General features: G+C 42.3%; 1 protein-coding gene across 5 annotated transcripts in view; it reads right to left on the reverse strand.

The window, feature by feature from the left end:
- Nucleotides 1-261, reverse strand: part of LOC121445278 (doublesex- and mab-3-related transcription factor C1-like) — a 35,036-nt gene extending 34,775 nt beyond the window's left edge. For 3 of the 5 annotated variants that reach the window (XM_041647322.1, XM_041647320.1, XM_041647318.1), the window contains exon 1: nucleotides 126-261. The gene's annotated coding sequence lies outside the window, so the exon portion shown is untranslated. The remainder of the gene's footprint in view (nucleotides 1-125) is intronic. The other 2 variants (XM_041647321.1, XM_041647319.1) reach the window with 1 other exon arrangement.
- Between the last annotated feature and the right edge of the window lie 20,734 nt (nucleotides 262-20,995).

Raw genomic sequence — 20,995 nt, forward strand, 5'->3', positions numbered from 1 at the left:
CAGCACTTAGCGTCCCCGCTGCCGGCGCCCCCGCGGGGTTTCCTGGGCAAGGAGGAGAGAAGGAGGCCAGGGGCCCTCTGAGACCCGCAGGCCCTGGGTGCCACCTCTACCGCGGACGTTCTCACCTGCGGCTTTGGCTGGCCCGGGAAGCAGGAACTCGGGGAGGAGATGCGCGTCCACGGGCATTAGGCGGCCGGCCCGAGCGCTGGCTGCGAGGCCGCGAGGACCGTGACGTCGCCGCGGACGCTGAGGCGGCCGCCGAGGACACCCGCAGCCCCTGGGTCTGGAGTCCCAGGCTGCGGCCCTCACACCCCGAGGACCAGGAAGCGGGCAGGGGAGGGGGCGCAGCCTCCGCCGCGACCTGTGGGAACGCGCTGGCGCCGCCCCGCAGCGCCTCTGCCGGCCGGGGACGGTACTGCAGCCCCGGGCCGGAAGGGTGCGGGGGCGCTGCTCCCAGAGGTGGGGGCCGCTGAGGCCAGCCTTTCAAGAGACCAGAAGCCTCGGGACCACACTCAAAGCAAGCCTGCCTTCCTCCCTATTGGCTGTTACTGGGAAGAATCGGTCCTTTGGGATCACCTGTGTCTCCCTCCCCCTGCTCCTCGAGGAGCCAGCTCCCTAGGAGACAGATGGCTCTGCTCCTGAGTGGAGGGAGGCCTTTCTCCAGCAACAGGCCCTCCTGCTTCCTCTAGGCGTGCTCCACTTGGGAGGGCTGCGGTGGTCGCATGCCCTTTCGGTATGTGGCCTCTCCACTACACAGTCCAGAGAGACATTAAGTATAATCTAACTTTCCAGAGCCCATGGCATCTTTGTTTACTTAGTCCTCTGCCTCCCACTTCACTGGACCTCTTTGTTCCCCCACACAGTACTTTCTTTCCTCAGGCCTGTCATCTGACATTCAGGAACCTTCAATAAACCCTGAGCACAGAGGTCAGCTCCCAGGCAGCCCACAAGGAACCAGAAGATTTCTCCACCCCAGCCGTTGGCTCTTTTTGTTGCAGCGTGTCCAACAGGTTAGAATTCCGTTTAAAGCCTACCCTTTCTAGACAGTAAGCTATCAGCCTCTTTTTCTTAATGTCTACGACTGGCTCTGTATCCCTATGAAATGGTCCCTGAATTTCCACATGATGCCGACGCTTCTGTTTTTCAAATTTCTCCCGCTGCTGGCATTTTATTGCTGCTCCTCCTGTTATGGAGACTTGAGCATGTTTTATCGTCTGAATAAAATAATTTCCCCTCATTATTCTGTTTTCAAATCTTTTGAAAAATCTTGTCCTCTATATGAATATCATGGTCAAAATTTGCTAATATCAAGACGTCCATGGCTTGATTTGCACCAGGATAGCCGGGTATGTAGAGCTCAGCACCAAGGACAGTTAGCATCTGGAAAATGTGCAGGTTATCAACCACAAAAACGTACGTCCTGCCATTGATTCTGGCTTCTATTCAGGGTACTTCAGTTTTCTTTGTAAGTTGCCTTGAGTACCTATTGCATTTTTCTGATGTTTTTCAATGCCCCCTTTTGTTTTACTGTTGCTCTGAGTTGGATATTTCCCCACCGTGTGTTCTAATTATTTTTGACATGTCAGAAGCCCGGTTGTCTCCTATCTTTAACTGATCTGCTATAAAGCCATATGAACAACAACTGCCCTTAACTGGAATTCGCTCTCAGTGGGTGTTCATTGCATGCTGCAGTTCCTTTATGGCTTTCTTCTTTCTAGTCACTCTGACTAGGACTGTGATACTTTGTTGTCTAATGTTCCTCCTATGAAATTTCTGCTGTTGTCTTTATCCAGAGGGAATCTAGTGCCTTTAAACTAAATGCAGTAGGTTGTGGGTTCCTGATGTCCCTAGAGTTCATTTCCTATCTATTGTTTGTCCTGGTCCAAATCAGTTTTCCTTTGTCCGGCCTGGTGGCAGAGGAGCTGGTAACGGTTACCCTTTCTCCTGTGCCAGCTAAGCAAGCGCTAGGTGCTGTAGGTGTCAAACACTGGAGTGGTCCGGCAAGTCCCAGCAGGGACGTACTTCCCTTCCATTCCAGCATCCAGGTTAGGGTGTTCACTGTGGGGAGGTCAGAGGTCAGCACAGATAAACTCCAGCTGCCCCTCAGGGCTTGCTCGCCTTCCCATGGTTGCCTGTCTTAGGGTTTCTATTGCCGTGAAAGACACCATGACCAAGGCAACTCTTCTAAGGAAAACATTTGATTGGGGCTGGCTTACAGTTTCAGAGGTTTAGTTCATTATCATCATGGCAGGACATGGTGGGGCATGCAGGTGGACATGGTGCTCTGAGAAGGCGCTGAGAATTCTACATCTTGATCTACAGCAGCAGAAGGAGGCTACATCACTGGGTGTAGCTTCAGCATATGAGACCTCAAAGCCCACCCCCACAGTGACACACTTCCTCCAACAAGGCCACTCCTGCTCCAACAAGGCAACACCTCCTAATAGTGCCATTTCCTATAGGCCAAACATTCAAACACACGAGACTATGGGGGCCATACCTAATCAAACCACCACACTGCCCCTGGGGGACTCACCCCTCCATGGACCACCACGCTCCCCAACTCTGCAATGGAGGTCTCTTCTATAGAGTCACACAGACCCTTATTCTCTGGCAAGTTTCTCCATCCCGGGACAAAAAGATCTTTTCACATCCATGCTGTCTCCAAGAGGTCTGATTGCAGCCAGGGAGGGAGGGAGTGCCTTCTCTTACTCCTGCGACCTCTGTCCTTTCTCATCCTACAGGTAGGAACTACTCTTTTGTAGCCATAACTTTTGAACTCTTAAAGGTGCTTTTTCACTCTCTTGACTGCTCAGGCAATCTTATACTCCACATAACAGCATTGTCTCTGCCTCCAGATTGGACCCTCACCGGCAAGATAATCATCACCAGAAAAATTTTCCACTAAACAAAACCCTGTGGAGTTTTATTTGGACAGGAATTTTAAATCCCACTCAAAGGTGTTTCAGTATCAATGATTCACATCGTTTCTCTTTGGGTGGCTTTTAACTGTTAAAAACAAGAAAGAAAAGAAGAAGAAAGCAAGCCAAGGGAACATGCTGGAACCTCTGACTGTGCACTCATTAAAATTCTGCCAGCAGTACACAGTCTTCTCTGCCTTGGTCACTAAGCACAGGCAGTTGGACACTTGACGGGTTTCACCTATGTTCTGGACTGGAGCCCAGGCACCTCCACTGAGAAACTGTGCCTTCTCGTTACTTCACCCCTGATAAAATCAACCATCAGCCCAGCGAGATGTCTGCCACTTACCTCTGCCCACAACCAGATGAGACTGTGTTCTGCAGTCCAAGAACAGGCAAAAAGCCAAGGCCAATGCACTTGCAATTGCAGAAGAGCCACCATACAACAACCCACACTGCCAGCAGCCTGCTGCTAGCCATGCTCATAGGGAAGGGATGGAGTCCCAGGTCTGTCCTGCTCTGTGCATCACTCTATATGCTGTTGCTGAGACTTAAGGCACTCCAACCCACACCATTGCCACATACAGCTCATGTTCGCATGCTCTAGAAATTCAAGAGGCAGAAACAACAACAACCAAAACAAAAACATGTCACCAATCTGTCCTCAGTCAGGCAGGAATTGAAGTAGTGACAACTATTTTTTAAGTGGTTAAACCCAGGGAAACATTCAGGTGGAAACAGAGACAGGTGTGACCCAACATATTGGCCATCAAATGTGATAGAAGACTGGAAATGAGTTCATGACATTTACTGATGTTTTCAGGGAATAAGCACTCACCAGAGGTGTTCACATGCAGATGCGCATCCTGGCTCTGGTTGCCAGAAAAAAAATACAGGGTGTCCAGGCAGGTTTGAATCTCAGAGCAGCAGCAAAGACTGTTTAGTGTGTGCTTTTTCTGTGTGGAGAGGAAGACTTGTAGGAGGCAATTTCAAAATCCAGAATAAGTATTATTTAGGTGAAAATCAGTGAGCTAGATGATCTGTACTGTGTTTGCCTAGTCTACAACAGTAATCCCAGAGAAACAGTCCCATAATTGGTGCTGTGAAGGAGAATTGCTATTGCCGTGTTATGTGGAATAACTGGGAAAGTGAAAATAACTAGTAAAATAAAATATTCATGAGAAGAATGTTTTAACCATTTCCATTGTGCTTAAATACCACATGCCAATTAAAAGATCTAGGCATATATATTGAGAGAGATGAATATATATATACATTGACATGAAAAATATATTATTTGGTTACAAATGTGGAGTGTTGATCATGCTGGCAGACATCTGTACTCAACAAATGAGAGGGACTTGCAAGAGAATCAGAAGTAGTACAAAGCCAGAATCTTTACCATAGTGATTTCCAGACTAGCCTGGGCTAGTTGTGATCCTGTCTCGAAGACAATTTCCTGGAGCAATTTTATATCGCTTAGTAACAAAAAAGAGCAAGCATCACATGACAAACTGTTGTACATTAGTTAGTGTAAGTGCATAAAGGTCAGGCTAAAGGGATTTCTTCGGTGAGCATTGAAGTATGCACTGATATTTTTGAGTCTTAGTATAAATATTATCTAAACTTACCAAATTACATGTCTACATTGCTTTAGGTCTGGGATCTGGGATTTGTAAAGATTGTTGATATATTTATCTCGATGCAACACAATAAATCCTAGTCTAGGTATTCTACCTTTGGGGAATGGGACTAGGTCTGACATGGGGAACTCACTGTGTAGACCAGGCTGGCCTCTACTTACTGTGATTGTCTACCACTGCCTACCATGCTGGGGTTGCAGGCATGTACACAAACACCTCGCTTCAATTAGTGTATCTCTAGACAATTTGTATTCATGCATGTTTCCCTCGTTTCTTTTCTCTTCCACCATGACATAACAACAGGTTTACGCACATCGCTCTCCCATCTACTAGAAAATCTTCCATTGATATGTTATCCTCCTTTTCTTCAGGGAAGCTTGAAATATTGAGGATTGTTAACCGATGCATTGTCCAGAGGTGATGGCATAGTACGGGTCTAATAAGCCCTAACAAAAAATGATCATGATGAATAGAATTCTAAATCTCTTAAATTCAACAATTAAAAGGGAGTCTTTGCATTTTAGGAACACATGATTTCCAGGTGCAAAGTCTTAAATTCAACTAACACCATCAAAACAGAAACAAAATCAAGAAAGAGGGAGAGATTGAGGATTTGAGTGGAAATATAAAGTCAGAAATAAAGCTTGCAGACAGACCTGTGTGAGGTTAGTTTTGTGCTGAGATAATTCAAATTGAAGCATCAGTTACATACTGTAAAACGAACAAGTGCAGGTGGGAAGTCTACAGGTAGCTGATTATTGCAAAATGCACTGGACCTTGTAGCTAAAGCACAGATCAGAATAGAGATAACTTAAATCACTCCCAGAATTCCCCCATGTTCCTTTCTAATCAGTACCCACTGCCTTCCCCAGGCATAGCTACCTTTCTTCTTTGTATCCGCATAAATTTTGCCCATTCTGTACCCGTTTACTTATTGAACCATTAGATGTTCTTTTACCTGACTTCTTTTTCTCAGTATAATGATTTTAAGATTCGTCAGCATCATGCAGATCCATAATACTTCCCTGTTTCTAACGCTATCCAACTTGCAGATGAATATATCCCACCCCTACTACAGAGGGGATATTCTGGCCAGCTGCCAGCTCTATGATTCCCTGTCCTTAGAAGATGTGTATGAAAATCAAGATAATTCACACACTTCATCTAGCACTAGGTTACATGATGTGAATATTTACTGCTCACCCAGGCACACTCAACATGAGGTTAGCCCCTGAAGGAGACAAGAGTATGGCAAATGCTGGGAAACATTCGAGACAGGAAAAGCCTGGGAGGTTTTTGAATAGTGCCGAAGGAGCTATCTGTCTCTTGCAGCACATTACAGTCATGGAGAAAGGAGCAGGGAAATCTGGGTTGGCAGATTGTGGGTGAAGCTGCTAAGAGAGAGTTTAGCAAGGTGGGATATGGGACATGAGTTGTCAGAGGCAGGGCAAATGAGTCAGTTACTGTTCAAATATTGTATTGCTCAGATTCCTTTCACATGTGGGGAAGAGGAGTATGTTACAGCATGTAAGCATGAGAAACCAAACAGCCATGTGCAATTATGTGGTTCCTGATCCATATTCACGGCAAAGAAGGTGGCATGATCACCAGAGCAGATAAGAGGTCTGACATTAGGAGATGTAGCTACAGTGATGTGTATGTGTTGGTTAGCACAGGGCTATCCCTAAGCAGTAGCTTCTCCACTGGAGGTCCAAGGGACAAGATGGAGCCCTAATGTTAATGGGGTTTGTATTCCTAAGGTGGGAGTATGCATGTAAACCATGTGAGGAGTGCTTTACTACTTGTGATGTGGAGAACAAGGGAGAAGACAACTGTGACCCAGGAGCCTGGAATATGGGTGTTGTCTGAGCCATAGTCATCCTTTGGGATTTAAGGGTTGGCTGGCTGTGCCAATGGGCTTTGAAGATTAGTCCAGCTCTTGGGCCAGATCCAGGAGTCAGTCATGAAAACTAATATGAAGATGGGTCAGAGGAGGACTACAAACACAGGACCACATTATGTCTTGTCCTGATAGTACAACGTGCCTTGTGTGTGATAGTGTAGAGGAATAGCTGTACACTGAAGATAAAGATACTGTGGTATTGTATAGGTGGGCTAGCAATTAGCCACAAAAACCAGACCCTAGATATTTATGTGCCCATAAGTCAGTGGGTAACACCAGGCCAGTGCTAGCTACAAGCCCCACAGGAATGTTTTCAAGATTTTAGAGAGTTCTCTGCGTGTACAGTGTCTACCTGTAGTGATAGGTGCCTTCTATGTTCTTGGGCTCACAGGCAGCCCAGATTTAGGATTGAGGGTGGTAAATAAATAGCATCAGTTATGCTATTATAAAATATTAACATCAGGGCCACCTTGGAGTCTTTTTACCTTTCTGCAAGGTGTGCATGATGCTAGACATTGGCCTATATACAATATACAGTATATATATATATATATATATATATATATATATATATATATATACACAAAATATATATTTCCTGGCAGAAAGGACTTGACAGCAGATAACCTTTAAGCCCATCATAACTGGTGAAAGTTTTAGAATAGTAACACCTGCTTCTGGAAAAATACTGCCAGATGAGATGTTCTCTGTTCCAAGTAGGGTCAGGTAGTTCCAGTCCCCTATGTGTACTGGGTACAGGTGTTATGCCTTTGTGGATCAGGCTAGCACTGAAACAGAATACAAACTGGAGTAGTCAGATTCGAGGATGGTGGGGTACCAGTGAGACTCCATGGCATGGAGCCCCTAAATGTCTCCACTGGAGGTTCAAATTTTGGGAATCTAAGAAATCCCACTGAGGTTCATTTGGCTTGCCCAGTATTTAGCAGGGTCTCCTTTATTTACCAAGACTTACTTTGTGGGTCAGGACATGGGTGCCAGATGTTATGAATGCCACTTTCAGGGGCCTCTGATCATCACAAAGCTCAACAGAGTCATGGTGATGATGGTGTACACTAGAGTGGTCTGTTACTTCTGTGTTTCAGTTTACAACTACCTTAGAGTAGCGTATTACCCAAGGAAGGATTTCCTCTGACTCACAGTTTCAAAAGGGTCAGTTGATCATGGAGGCAGAGGAAACAATACCTAGTGGCAGACAGGAAGTAGTGACAATATGAGAGAAAGGGGACCAAGGATCATGTGGTGTAGGAGGTTCTTCTGTTCATGTATTGCTTTTATTGGCTAATGAATAAAGGAACTGCCTTGGCCTAGTTGATAGAGTGGAACTTAGGTTGGCAGAGAAAACACAACTGAATGCTAGGAGGAAGAAAAGCAGAGTCAGGAGAAGCCATGGATCCTCCATCTCAGACAGACACCGGTTAGAATCTTGCTAGTAAGCCACAGCCACGTGGCAATACATAGATTAATAGAAATGGGCTACATCAAGATGTAAGAGTTAGCCAATAAGAAGTTAGAGCTAATGGGCAAGGCAGTGTTTAAATTAATACAGTTTCTGCGTGGTTATTTCGGGTGTAAGTTAGCCAGGCAGAAGGAACAAACAAGGGGCTGTTGCGGGAGGTCCTTCTGCTCCTCCAGCCAATAACCGCTGAGATACCAGCCCATTGGGGCCTGGTCTCTCTCCCTTTAAAAAAGCGGCCACTTCCCTTCTCGCTCTCTATTACTTCCTGCTCCGCTTCCGGCAACTAGACTCCCTTCCTGATTGTGCAGAGGGCTGTTGTCTGGGACGGTGATCTGTACGTTTTCCCCCCTTTAAATAAATAACCATTCTATTAATCATAATTCTAAACTGGTGTGGGATTGTTTTTGACTTACACCTTTGCCTTCAAGGAGCCCTCTCCATACAACAGTTGGTGCTTCAACATGGTCAACTAACTCCATGTAAAACCTGAGAGGGCTTAAAAAGGAATTTTAGAAGAAAAAAAATAGAGAAAGTTTAACACAGCAGTTTGCTGTTTGAAGGCGTCATGCCTTAGCTCCTTTAAGAAAGATTTTCCTTACTCAGCAGCCATAGCAGGAAAAAAAGCCATGCGGTTTTAAAACGCGGCTTCCTGGGCTGTGCCACCAGCATGAACTCCAGCTATGAAGCACTTCAATGGCATTTGTGGGCCTGGATGTTTCTGTGCCTACTAGTTTTGGGAGGAAAGTGGCTGAGACCATGCCTGTGGCTCAACACTCCCTGCCTAGGCAGGTAGTGGAATCAGGTCTACAAGGCATGCACAAGCAGGAGAGCATGATGGATTTCTGCTGCCATACACAGAGATGTTTCCAGGCTGTGCAGTGCTCGGCATGGCAGATTTGGCTGTAACTCAGATAAAAAGGGTTTATGTGCTGCATGCTCATTCTCAGGGTTGGACTGCTGAGCCCGGCTCCTGCCTGGCAGCCCCAGAGCTAGCACTGGTGGTGCTCCCACTATTTTAAATTTGGAGAGAGGCAGAGCCAACATCCAGAGCAGCTGCAACCAAGCTGCTTAGCATTTTAAAAGCTCTTCAAGAAAGTAGAGAATTACAGACAATGCAATAAGGACAGATTCAGACATAAAAGACCTAAAAATGGGTCATGGTGTTATATAAATATATCTAGCTTGAGAGAGAAAAGAAAAAAAAGAGGATACAGAGTCATAAAATAAAGTTAATGCTTTTAAAAAAGGGTAAAGTCTTTAAAGAGACAGACTACAGATAGTGATAGATTAAAAGGAGTAAAGAAAAATAAGCCATGTAAAAAGGGACAATTTACAGAGAGTCTGGATTCTGTATATTATTGTGTTTCTGGATATTACTGAATTTTTTACTGTGAAGGAGCTAAGTACAGAGGAACATTTCATTAAATGGGCTGCTAAGCTAAACCAGCATGTATATTATAAAGGAATCATGACTTCCAAATTTGAGTCTAAGGATAAGTTGCTTTGGAAAAGAGGTTCTCATTTTGTTTTCACAGAAGGTGAGTTAGCCAATAAGTAGTGAAAGCTAATGGGCCAGGCAGTGTTCAAATTAATACAGTTTCTGTGTGGTTATTTCAGGTATAACCTTGCCGGACAGCAGGGACAAACAGGGGCCCTCTCCATACAACAATCATGTCTCTCCAATGACCCAGCCCAGTAACCTGGTTTCTTCAGCTAGATCTCTCCCAAAACTTTTAAAACCTCTTCACACAGCAACACCACTGGGCATTAGCCTCAATACAAGAGCTTATGGGGAGGAAGGCGGGCATTGTGTCCAATCTGTAACAGGTATTGTTATATACCCTTACTGACATGGCTTTTAATCACATGGTACAAAAATCATCTCTTGTTTCAATTTGGATGGTTCCATAGAAATACATGTAACTTGAGGCTCTTTAAAAATTGGGGTTAAAATTCATTGGGCATTATGAAGGAACCAATGGACTACCAAGGTAGCAAATTCCAAGTGACCCTGGGTAGCAACTGAATTGCCACAACCCTGTTCGTTATGTAGAGATGGTATCCTTGAGAAAGTCTGGGGAGGCTAGATCATTGTGTGATTGGAAGACTATTTTGGTTGCAAGACTATTTTGGAATTAATGTCCCCATGTTAGTCCCAGAAATAGGACTTGTGGATTGTGGAATAGTTCAATTATGGATGTACTCCAGTTCTGAAACAGGTTTTCCTGGATTAAAGAGGCTGAAACAACCTAAAAGCAGAATATTCTAGTGTCAGAGGACTTGTTTGGATCTATTAATATCTGAGCTCCGAGAGCCTTTGTACTTAACCTTTTCAGAAACCCTTTTGGTTAAAAGGGTTTCTTTGTGTTTGAGATCAGCATGCAGTGGAGTCCAGGATGGCCTCGTGGCTGCCCAGCAAACACAGTCCGTCCAGGCATTTCCTCCTTTGTTGTAGTAGGCTGCTTGTTTGTTTGCAGGTGCCCAGAACCAAAATAATCACTCAGAAACTATATCATTTAAATCACTGCTTGGCCTGTTACCTCCAGCTTCTTATGGGCTAGCTCGTAAATCTTAATTTAACCCATTTCCATTATTTTATATTTTACCACGAGGCTCATGGCCTACTGGCAAGGTTCCACCTGACAGCTCACATCTTTCTTTGAGTCCTGCTCTTAAAAAATAGTTGCTGTATCTCTGCAGCTTAGCAGGCTTGCCTAAGGTTAAAAGGTCATTTACTCCAGATGTTGGCCAAAGTAGCAGATTTCATGGAACTACTGGAGTTTAACACAACTGCTGTCTGTGTTCATCAAACCATGTTCAGGTGCCATGAACCCAAACATGGCATGGCAGAGTCATCTGCTCACAAGCCCATAAAACACAAATGTAAGAAGGGAAATTGGGTACTTGTCTGGGGAATATAGTGTTCTAGAAGAACCATTGCAGGAGATCAGAAGGGACAGTCAAGAGGTCATTAACCAAGAGACCACATGAAATACAATCTGATCGAGTTTAGAATAGGACAACCGCCATGCAAAATTAGTGCTGAAAGGAATAGTAACCTATCAGACCCTTACAATTCACTGACTGAATGGGCTATTTCATCAGCATTCCAAGTTTGAATTGAAACAATCATTGATTCCATCCCTTTCCATAAAAAAATATAAACCGTTACTATAAAAATACTTCCAAATACAAAACACCACATACCAAAATAAACCAACCTCAAGGTCTATACAACTTAATGAGGGAAGCTGTGAAGCATGATATTAAATCTTACACTTTCAGTAGCAAATATATATTATCCACTTACACACATACACAAACACACAAACACACACACAAATTCATGTGCACTGGCTAGTTTTATGTTAACTTGACACAATTGGAAGTCATTTTTTAACAGGGAACCTCAATGGAGAATATCCCCATTGGTTTTGTCTGTGATGCAGTTCCTTGATTGGTGGTTAATGTGGGAGGGCCCAGCTTATTGTGGACAGTGCCATCCATTGACTGATGGTCCTGGGCAGTATAAGAAGGCAGGCTGAGAAAACCATAGGAAGTAAGCCAGTAAAGAGCACTCCTCAGTGACCTCTGTATCAGCTCCTGTCTCCAATTTCCTTCCCTGTTTATGTTCTTGCCCTAACTTTTACCGAAGATGGACTGAAGATGTGGAAATGGAAGTGAATAAACCATTTCCTCCCTGAGTTGCTTATGGTCATGGTGCTTTATCACAGCAATATAAACCCTAACTAAGACACTATGACAGAATTGGGACTAGAAAAATAATTATCTTTATATCCCTTTTCCTATCTTGTGTCCATTCCCTGAATCCACTCCTTCATCCCTTTATATTAAGCTTTCTTGTTCTCGTTTCTTCATGGTTTGCAGTGCCATACATGTACACTTTGCTATAACAGGCTTCATGGTCTTTCCAGTTTTTTATGCCTTTTGAAATGGATTTATAATAACAATATGTTCTTATGGCATACAATGTAATAATTTGTCACATGTATGTACTTTATGATGATCAAATCACAGAAAAACTAAAATTTCTATGTTCTGTACACTTAACATTTTTCTAGTAGGACCCTATAAACTTTGCTCTTGAAGTTGTTTGTAAGGGATGAACTGCATTCACACTAGTGTGTGGTTGAGAAGCAAAGCCTTTCCTAAGCAACTGTATTTAAGTACCAGGTGTCTAGCCTCCTCCATCCCCTTCCTCTCTTGCTCTTGGATCATAGCTCTGTGGGTGAGCGTGGTATTAATCGGTCAGTGTCACACATCCAATGGACAAACCAAAACGGAAAATCAAATGGACAGTGTCAGATACCAGTATGTGCATCTGCCGAAGTTCACACACACAAGTAACACTGTATAGCCTGTGCAGGGTATATTTAGGAGTGTGTGTGTGTGTGTGTGTGTGTGTGTGTGTGTGTGTGTGTGTAAAAATAATTAATAAAACAAAGGTCATGGATTTGAAAGTAGGCAAGGAGGGGTATATTGGTGGCAGGAAAGGAAAAGGGAAGAACTCAACATGTGTATACAAATCAAGCATTCAGTATCGCTAGAGTAGCAGCTCAGTAGTTAAGACCACTGGCTGCTGTTAACAGGACCCAGGTTCAATTTTCAGCACCCACACGGTTGCTTACAACCAGTCCCAGTGGATCTAGTTCCAGTGGATCAGCTCCTTCTTCTGGCCTCCACAGACACTGCATATAAGTGATACACAGATACACAATTGGGCACAAAACTCATGCACATAAAAAATGAATAAAAATCTCAAAACTACCCACTGTGCAACTGAAGCACTTCTCTCATCCTACTAAAGGGTGACTCCAAAATAGCCAGAGGAAATATCTCACATAAAAAGGCAAAAATTAAAAAATGATAAACCAAAAACATTATATCATATTAGAATACCATATTTCTTATAATTTCTTATCACTCGGTAATAAAACGACTATAAGTTTAGTGGTTCAATATAGAGGTTTAAATAAAAATTTCATAAAGGATTGAAAAAAAGTCAAAAATTATACCTTGTTAAAGTTAAAAATGCCTTTTAGAGATCTTGTTAAGGCAATGAAAAGTAAAGCACATAGAGAAACGATTTTTGGTTCATATATTTCATAAAGGAATTACAGTTAGAATATGTTCAGAATTCTCATGGCTCAATCATATGAAATCTAGTAATCGATTAAAAAAAAGAGAGGGCAATTTATTTGAAGAGACATGTCACTAAAGAAGATACATGGGCTTTTAGGTATGTGTATGGCAAAGTGCACCTTATGTAAGTGTCCATTAAAGCAGCAATAACATTCCAGGTTGAGCATGACTCAAAATTCCCTTACGAGGTTGGTGGGATGTCAAATGGTTCAACCACAGAAAATGTTTGGTAGTGTCTTTAAAATTAACCACACACCTACCACATGAACCAACCATTCTCCTCCTAGGTATTTACCTAAGAGAAATGAAGCCATGCATCTTTATTGTCACTTCAACACAATTGTTCATAGCTGTTCCACTTATGAAAGCTAAAAAAAAGCTAAACCAGTCTTCCACAGTTTCCTTTGTTTTGAAGTTATTCAAAACTACAATGGCCTTCTACTCACATTGTGTAAAAGCAATTCACACAAAGGGAGTTCCCCAAGAGCCAGCGGAAGCTCTCATCATGTTGGCCTCAATCACAGGGTGCACATCTGAGACCTCTTGGGTGTCTCTACATATTAGTGATGCATCTGACTCACGGCTTGTGCAAATTCATGTAGAATTAAGCTGCAGTCTTGTTGAATCTCTTCAACATTGCTTTCATTTTGTTTTCCTAGGATTAAGGTTCCTTGGGCTTTATTTGATTTAGAAACCAGAATTGCATTGTTCCTTGTCAAATCCTTATCTGACCTTCTAACAGCTACCTTTAGATACTAATATCTTGAGTGGCAGTTGTCCACAAGATGAAGTAGTCGGTCCACTGAAAGAAGCAAACGCCAGGTCAGTTCTGTCCTCAAGGAGGCACTGGGGCTGAGGTTCTTGAAGGACTCCTGAGGCAGTGTCCCTTTGACTTTTGTTGCTCAACTAGCAACTGAAAAACCTGTCCAAACTCCCACAGCCTTGCATTTTTGTTCCAAAAACTAACCTATTTTCTTTCCCTTATCCAGAATCCACTGGTTCTATGCCCCACCCCAACTCCTCCACCAGTGACAATTGGCCTTCCACCAAACTTCATAGGTACCAAGTTACACAGGCACCATCCTGGTACTGGAATGGTCTCAAGGGGACATATAATCTAAAACTGCATTTCTTCCTGTTGACTGAGTTTTCTGTCCTGCCCAGTTCCCACAGTTGTTGAGTCCCAAAGAAATCACACAGAGGTCTACATTAGTTATAAACTGATTGTTCCATTCGCTCAGGCTTCTTATTAACTCTTATAACCTATATTAGCCCATTATTCTTGCCTATGTTAGCCACATGGCTCGGTATCTTATTCAGCAAGGCAGTCACATCTTGCTTCTTCTCTGACTGGGTCAGAACTGCAGACTAGGACTTCCTTCTTCCCAGAATTCTCCTGACCTGCCTCTACTTTCTGTCTGGTTGTCCCGCCTATACTTCCTGCCTGGCTACTGGCCAATCAGCGTTTATTTAAAATATAATTGACAGAATACAGACCATTGTCCCACACTACTCCTGAAAGGTTGTCATAAAGACCCTCAAAAAATTTCTTTGCCCAGCTGCTGACTGAGATGAACCTAGTACACAGGATATACCAAGAAAGACCTGATTAACAGTGCCCCCAACCAGCAGGAACAAGTATGGACAAAACTACAACCATATTCCCAAATATTCTTTATAAATGTTCTTTTACATTTAAAGGGGGACATAATATGGATGTGAATAATTTATATTGGTATAGATCTTGTTTTATTGACACAAATAAATGGTGAACTATGTGGCTCTGCCTTTTTCAGCAGGAGACCTAGTAGCTCTCGACAAAGTAAGGCCTGACTTTTACACATGAAATGGACTGACAACTCAGCTGCAGCCATTGGGAGAGGACCCGGCTGCTTGCTGTTATTAAAACAATAAAGCTCCAGTAACCATCAAGAATATCATAGATGTGAGAAGGATAAATCTGAGAAGGAAGTATAATCCAAATGCTCTCTGAGTCCGGTGAAATGACAGAGATTTTCCTAGATGGCCACCCTAGGTTCCTACTTGGTGATGTTGGAGGTCAGTGGTCTTCAGCAGGCACATACGACAGAATTAAGCCTCCCATTGCCACACAAGCTGTGAGCCTTCAGCTGCCAGACCCAGATGATCCGGGAGACGTTTTTGTAGATGAGGGACTGCAGAGACTGGCATACCTTATCAAGGCAAAGAGGGGCAGTCAATTCTCTAGTACTCTGCTTGTCCACGGTTTGGGTAGGATCCTGGTGAGGAATGAGGCATTTCTTATCCAAGTGGTTAGTGTTACCACAATCCAAGTGGAGTTGTCTGTGTCTTGCCATTTTCTTGGGAGGGAACCTTAGGGCTGCCACTAGGGTCTAGCAGTTTTGTCTATCATAGGGAGTTTTCTGTTTGTTTTCAATACATCCTGACTGCAGATTCTCCTCCTTCCGTTCCTCCCATTACCCCACCACTTCAACACCCCTCTCCCCTAGATCCATTTCTCCTCTGTTTCCCTTCAGAAGTGAAAAGACCTCCTAGGAATATCCACCAAATACATAGGAAGATTGGCTAAGACTAGGCACAAACTCTCATACCAAGGCTGGGTGAAGCAATCAATGCAGTAGGAAGGAAAGTGTCTCAAGCGTAAGAAAAACAGGCCGAGACCCCATCACTCCCACTGTTAAGAGTGCTACAAAAACTCCAAGCTAAACAACCACACCAGATATTCAGAAGACCTAGCCCAGACTTATGCAGCCTCTACAGTTGCCAATGCATCTCTATGGACCCCTATGTGCCCTACTTAGTTGAAATCTGTGGACCATGTTCTCGATATCCTTGACTGCTCTGGCTCCTACATTTCTTCCTGTTCCTCTTCCTTGGGGTTCCTCAAGCTCCAAAGGGAGGGACCCATGGAGATCTTCAATTTGGGCTCTCTCTGGGCCTAATGTTTGTGTGTGGGTCTCTGTATCTGTTCCCATCTGCTGCTGAGAAAGCCCTTTGATGACTATTGGACGAGCCACTGATCAGGTTTGTCTTTTCAGGTGTTGGTTACCTCTCTCAGGATGATTTCTTTTTCAGTCTCGTCTATTTACCCACAAATTTCACGTCATTTTAAACACCCGAGTAACACTCCATTGTCAAAATGTACTACATCTTCTTTGTCCATTCTTTCTTAAGAGTTTTTATTTACTAAGTATAGTGTTCTACCTACATGCCAGAAGAGGTCATCAGACACCATTATAGATGGCTATGAGTCACCATGTGGTTTCTGAGAATTGAATTCAGGACCTCTGGAAGAGCAGCAGTGCTCTTAACACTGAGCCATCTCCCAGCCCCCATTCTTTGTCTGCTCTTCTGTTGAGGGACATCTAGATTGTTTCCAGTTTCTAGATATTTTGAATAAACCCACTATGAGCATAGTTGAGCAAATGTCTTTGTGGTAGGATGGAGCATCCTTTGGGTGCATGCCCAAGAGTGGTGTAGCTGACTCTTCAGGTAGATTGGTTCCTAGTTTTCTAAGGAACCTCCATATTGATTTCCATACTGGTTTTAAGGAGTTTGCACTCCCACCAGCAATAGAGGAGTGTTCCCCTTGCTTCACATATGTAGGAAGCTTTTGTAATTAAACATTTAAATACCATAGTCAGTAGAACTCTGGGGAGTTTGAGGGACATCATTTAATGTATAAAGTATACCTGATTTTAAATAAATTTTGCTTTTAGTTACTTGCTTTAGGCTTAACCTTAAAAATATAGGGATAAGTCTTGTCCTGCTGCACTCATATCCAGATGTAGAACTCTCAACTACCCCTTCAGCACCATGTCTACCTGTGTGTTACCATGCTTCCCGCCATGATGACAACTGACTCAACATCTGAACTGTACACCATCCCCAATTAAATGCTTTCCTTTATAAGAGCTGTTCAAGGTCATGGTGTCTCTTCACAGCAATAGAAACACTAAGACAGCACCATTACAGAAAATTACAGCTTTCGTATGACTCAGTTTATCCAAATAGCTAAAGCGTTAGCAAAGACAAAGAGGCCAGATCTACATTTTTAAGTCAGTTGTTAACCTGAGTAGAACTTAGGAATTTATAAACATTATTTATTACATATATTTTATTTATTAAACATATGTTTTTTTCCTAAAATTTTGTTTTAGGACAAAAATCAGCACATAAAAATTTATCTTAATTTAAACTATCTTGAAGAACTGTTGTTGCCTCCTTAGTCTAAACAGGAGATAACAAGAGTTGATTTCAAGTTGCATATAAGTATGCAATAGCAAATTAAGATTACCTATACAGAGGCTTCTTTAAACTATTATCCTTTTTTGTTACAAGTTTCAAGCTAACTTTTTGCTTGGAATTTTACATACACACAATGGTCTTACAGATCCTGAGAGAAAGAAAAGTTTACATTTCAGCAAGAGGTTCGAATATTCATGACCTTGATTGGGAGAACATATTTTGTAAACAAGAACCAAGAATGGAGGTAGAGGTCAAGTAGCTAGACATCCTAATTTTTATATAAATCATTTTTATTAAAATATTTAAACAATATGATACATAACAGCAAAAAATTTACCATTTGTTGGAAGAGAGTTTTACTAAGGAGGGTGTTAGACAGTGTCTGGAACTTTACCCAGTATATATAATAGCTTTTTCATTTTTGTGTAGTTGGACCCTTCTCATTATTCTTAGTTTTTAACCTGTATGCCTTAGGTGTTTTTTAAGGGGTTTCATGCACTATCAGTTGGGAGACGTGACTGTATATTTCGGTGAAGTTTCACTGACTTTGCTTATCCCTTTTTTATGAGGGAATATTACCTTTTAACAAGTCTAAGTCTGATGGTTTTAAGCAGGCCTATCTGGAAGTGTTATTGAGAAATTTTAGACAGAAGGTTTTATTTTATTTTATAACCAGGTTGTGTTGTCTGCAGATTGGAGGCAGACAACCTGAAAAGATTAATAAGCATTTTTTTCCTGTAAAGTTGCAGAATAATATAAGTATCTATAACATAGAGGACATTATGCAGTAAACTGTAAAAAACAGCTATTTATGGGAACTCAGAAAATGTTGGAGTCAGGTTATTTTTGTTTCATTAAGTAAGCTTGGTTCAGGAAGAGGGAAGCTATAACTCAACTCCAGAGCCAGCTTTCCAATAAAGTAGAACAACACAAAACAATACTTCAGTATTATCTATGCATAGAAGAAACCTGAATCCAGCGGTCAGAGAGAAATCCTTGGCATAGGCCACCTCCAGCAGTGCAGCCAGCAGTGGAACAGGGAACTAACTTACGGTGCCTAGAAGGGCTGCCTGATGGGAGCACCCACCTTGTCCCATCCCAGCAGCACAGGGATTGGTGGCAGCTAGTGTTGTTGGCCATGCCAGAGGAGCAGCGAATTGCAATTGAAGGCCCAGGTGTCAGCCCACCTGATGGGACAATCTCATTTAGGCAAGGCCACAGGACTGCAGACTCCAGAATGTCTTTTGTTTCTGCTGTGTCTTTACATGCTTGCTGCAGCTCCCTTTCTCTGATGTCTATCATGGTCTGAGTGGATGTGGGGAGATCTCCACTGCCTGTAATGTACTGTGTTTATCTCTTGGAAACATTACATCCTACTGGGCATTTTTACCTGTGGATTGTGAGGAAGATAACCCCTCCCTAAGCTGTACTGTCTAATTTGATAATAACAATGATAGCTTATATGGATTTTTGATGAATAAAGACGAGGACATTTTTCACAGCCAGAATCTGTGAGTCTCACCTAAGGAGCTGCATGGATTGTAGCTCAAGTTAATGACTAACAGTTGAGTCCCAATAGCCCAGCTAGTTTAAATTCTTTTAATCTTAATGTCAGGAGATGTGCTCACAGGTCTTGGAGTGCATCACAGCTGAAACAAAGCTTTGAAAATAACAAACTTAGACTAAGATGTTTTGTTAAATAACTTTGAGGTGAAGAATCCAAGAAGACAATCTAAAGTTTTAAAAAGGCACATACTTGAATGCAGAACTCCTTAAGGTCAGGGAACGAGAACAAAGCAGCCCAATTATTACTGGCTGATGTGCTCTCCTTGCTAGGTTTGGTTGATGACCAATTGTGATTATTAATTCCTTAGACTCATTTCTGTCCTCAGTCTTCTGATATAAAAACTACTAATGAAAAGATATGTACACTAAACATTTAAAATAGTGCTGACTGATTCTTTTTCATATATAAAAGTTTAGTTTTGTGATTCCTTTATGATTCTTTATAAGATTATATTACAAGATAAGTAAAAAAGGTTATTGGTCCTTTCTTTGTAACTGTAAAATGCAGCCTGCCAGTAAAATACCCCACAAGAAGACCTTTTTTGCACACACAGTTAATCTATAACAAGTTGCTTGGGTATAAATGTATGTGAGTTCTTGGGATAATTTGGTTTTCAACTGTAATACATAATATGTATAATTATGTGAGAGATGAAAACATGTTTCTACCTATAATATTTCACTTGAGAAATGGAATGCAACCATTTTGACTCTTATACTGCCTAGAAGATTCTATTAGGGTATAAAAGCTGTGAGCAAACATGAAAGGACAGAGAGAGAAAATAAAGAGATAAAAATAAAGAAAGAGAAAGATAAGAAAGAGGGAAACCATCAAGAGAGTTTATGCCTTTTTCCCTAACCCCCCTCAGATAGAAAATTTCAGCCTCACCGACTCCATGGATTCCTATAAAAGCCCTGTGCTGCTGGAGGCTACCCCCCCCCCCCAGATAGTGGTAAGCCAGAGATTCATGGCCAGAGACAGGAGTCAGCTGTGATATAAAGCAAACAGGACAAAAGACATCCTTCAGAAGTAGAGTGAGGGAAAAGGACAGCTAACATAAGTGCTAAGAGGAAAGTTCATAGCACTAAGTGTCCACAAACAGTATTTGGAAAAATCTCACACTACTGACTTAACAGCATGCCCAAAAGCTCTAGAACAAAAAGAAACAAACTCACCCAGGAGAAACAGATGACAGGAAATAATCAAACTGAGGGCTGAAATCAGTGATGTAGAAGCAAAGAGAACAATACAAAGAATCAATGAAACAAAGTTGGTTCTTTGAGAAAATCAATAAGATAGACACACCTTTATCCAAACTAACCAAAAGGTAGAGAGAAAACACCCAAATTAACAAAATCAGAAATGAAAAGGGGGACATAACAGGCACTGAGGAAATCTAGAGAATCATCAGGTCATTCTTCAGAAAGCTGTACTCCACAAAATTAGAAAACTTACAGGAAATGGACAATTTTCTGGATAAGTACCACATGCCAAAATTAAATCAAGACCAGATAAGCAAATTAAATAAACATACAATGACTAATGGAACAGAAACAGTCATCAAAACTCTGCTATCCAAAAAAAAAAAAATGCGCAGAATCAGATGACTTCAGTGCAGAGTTCTATAAGAACTTCAAAGAAGAGCTAATACCAATATTCTTCAAATTGTTCCACAAAAGAGAAACAGAAAGAACATTACCAAACTCTTTTCATGAGGCTACAGTCACACTGATACCCAAACCACAAAAATACACGACAAAGAAACAGAATTACAGAAGAATATCCCTAAAGAACATTGATGCAAAAATACTCCATAAAAGACTGGCAAACTAGCTGGACTGGGTCTGAGAAAGCATGGGATAAAACCAGACTCGCTGAACATAGCGGACAATGAGGACTGCTGAGAAGTCAAGAAAATGGCACTGGGTTTTGATCCTACTGCACGTACTGGCTTTGGGGGAGCCTAGGCAGTTTGGATGCTCACTTTACTAGACCTGGAAGGAGGTGGGAGGTCCTTGGACTTCCCACAGGGCAGGGAACCCTGACTGCTCTTCGGGCTGATGAGGGAGGGGG

Source organism: Microtus oregoni, unplaced genomic scaffold, assembly GCF_018167655.1.
Source record: "Microtus oregoni isolate MIOR12 unplaced genomic scaffold, Mior012 000171F_ref0000002, whole genome shotgun sequence".
Taxonomy (NCBI): domain Eukaryota; kingdom Metazoa; phylum Chordata; class Mammalia; order Rodentia; family Cricetidae; genus Microtus; species Microtus oregoni.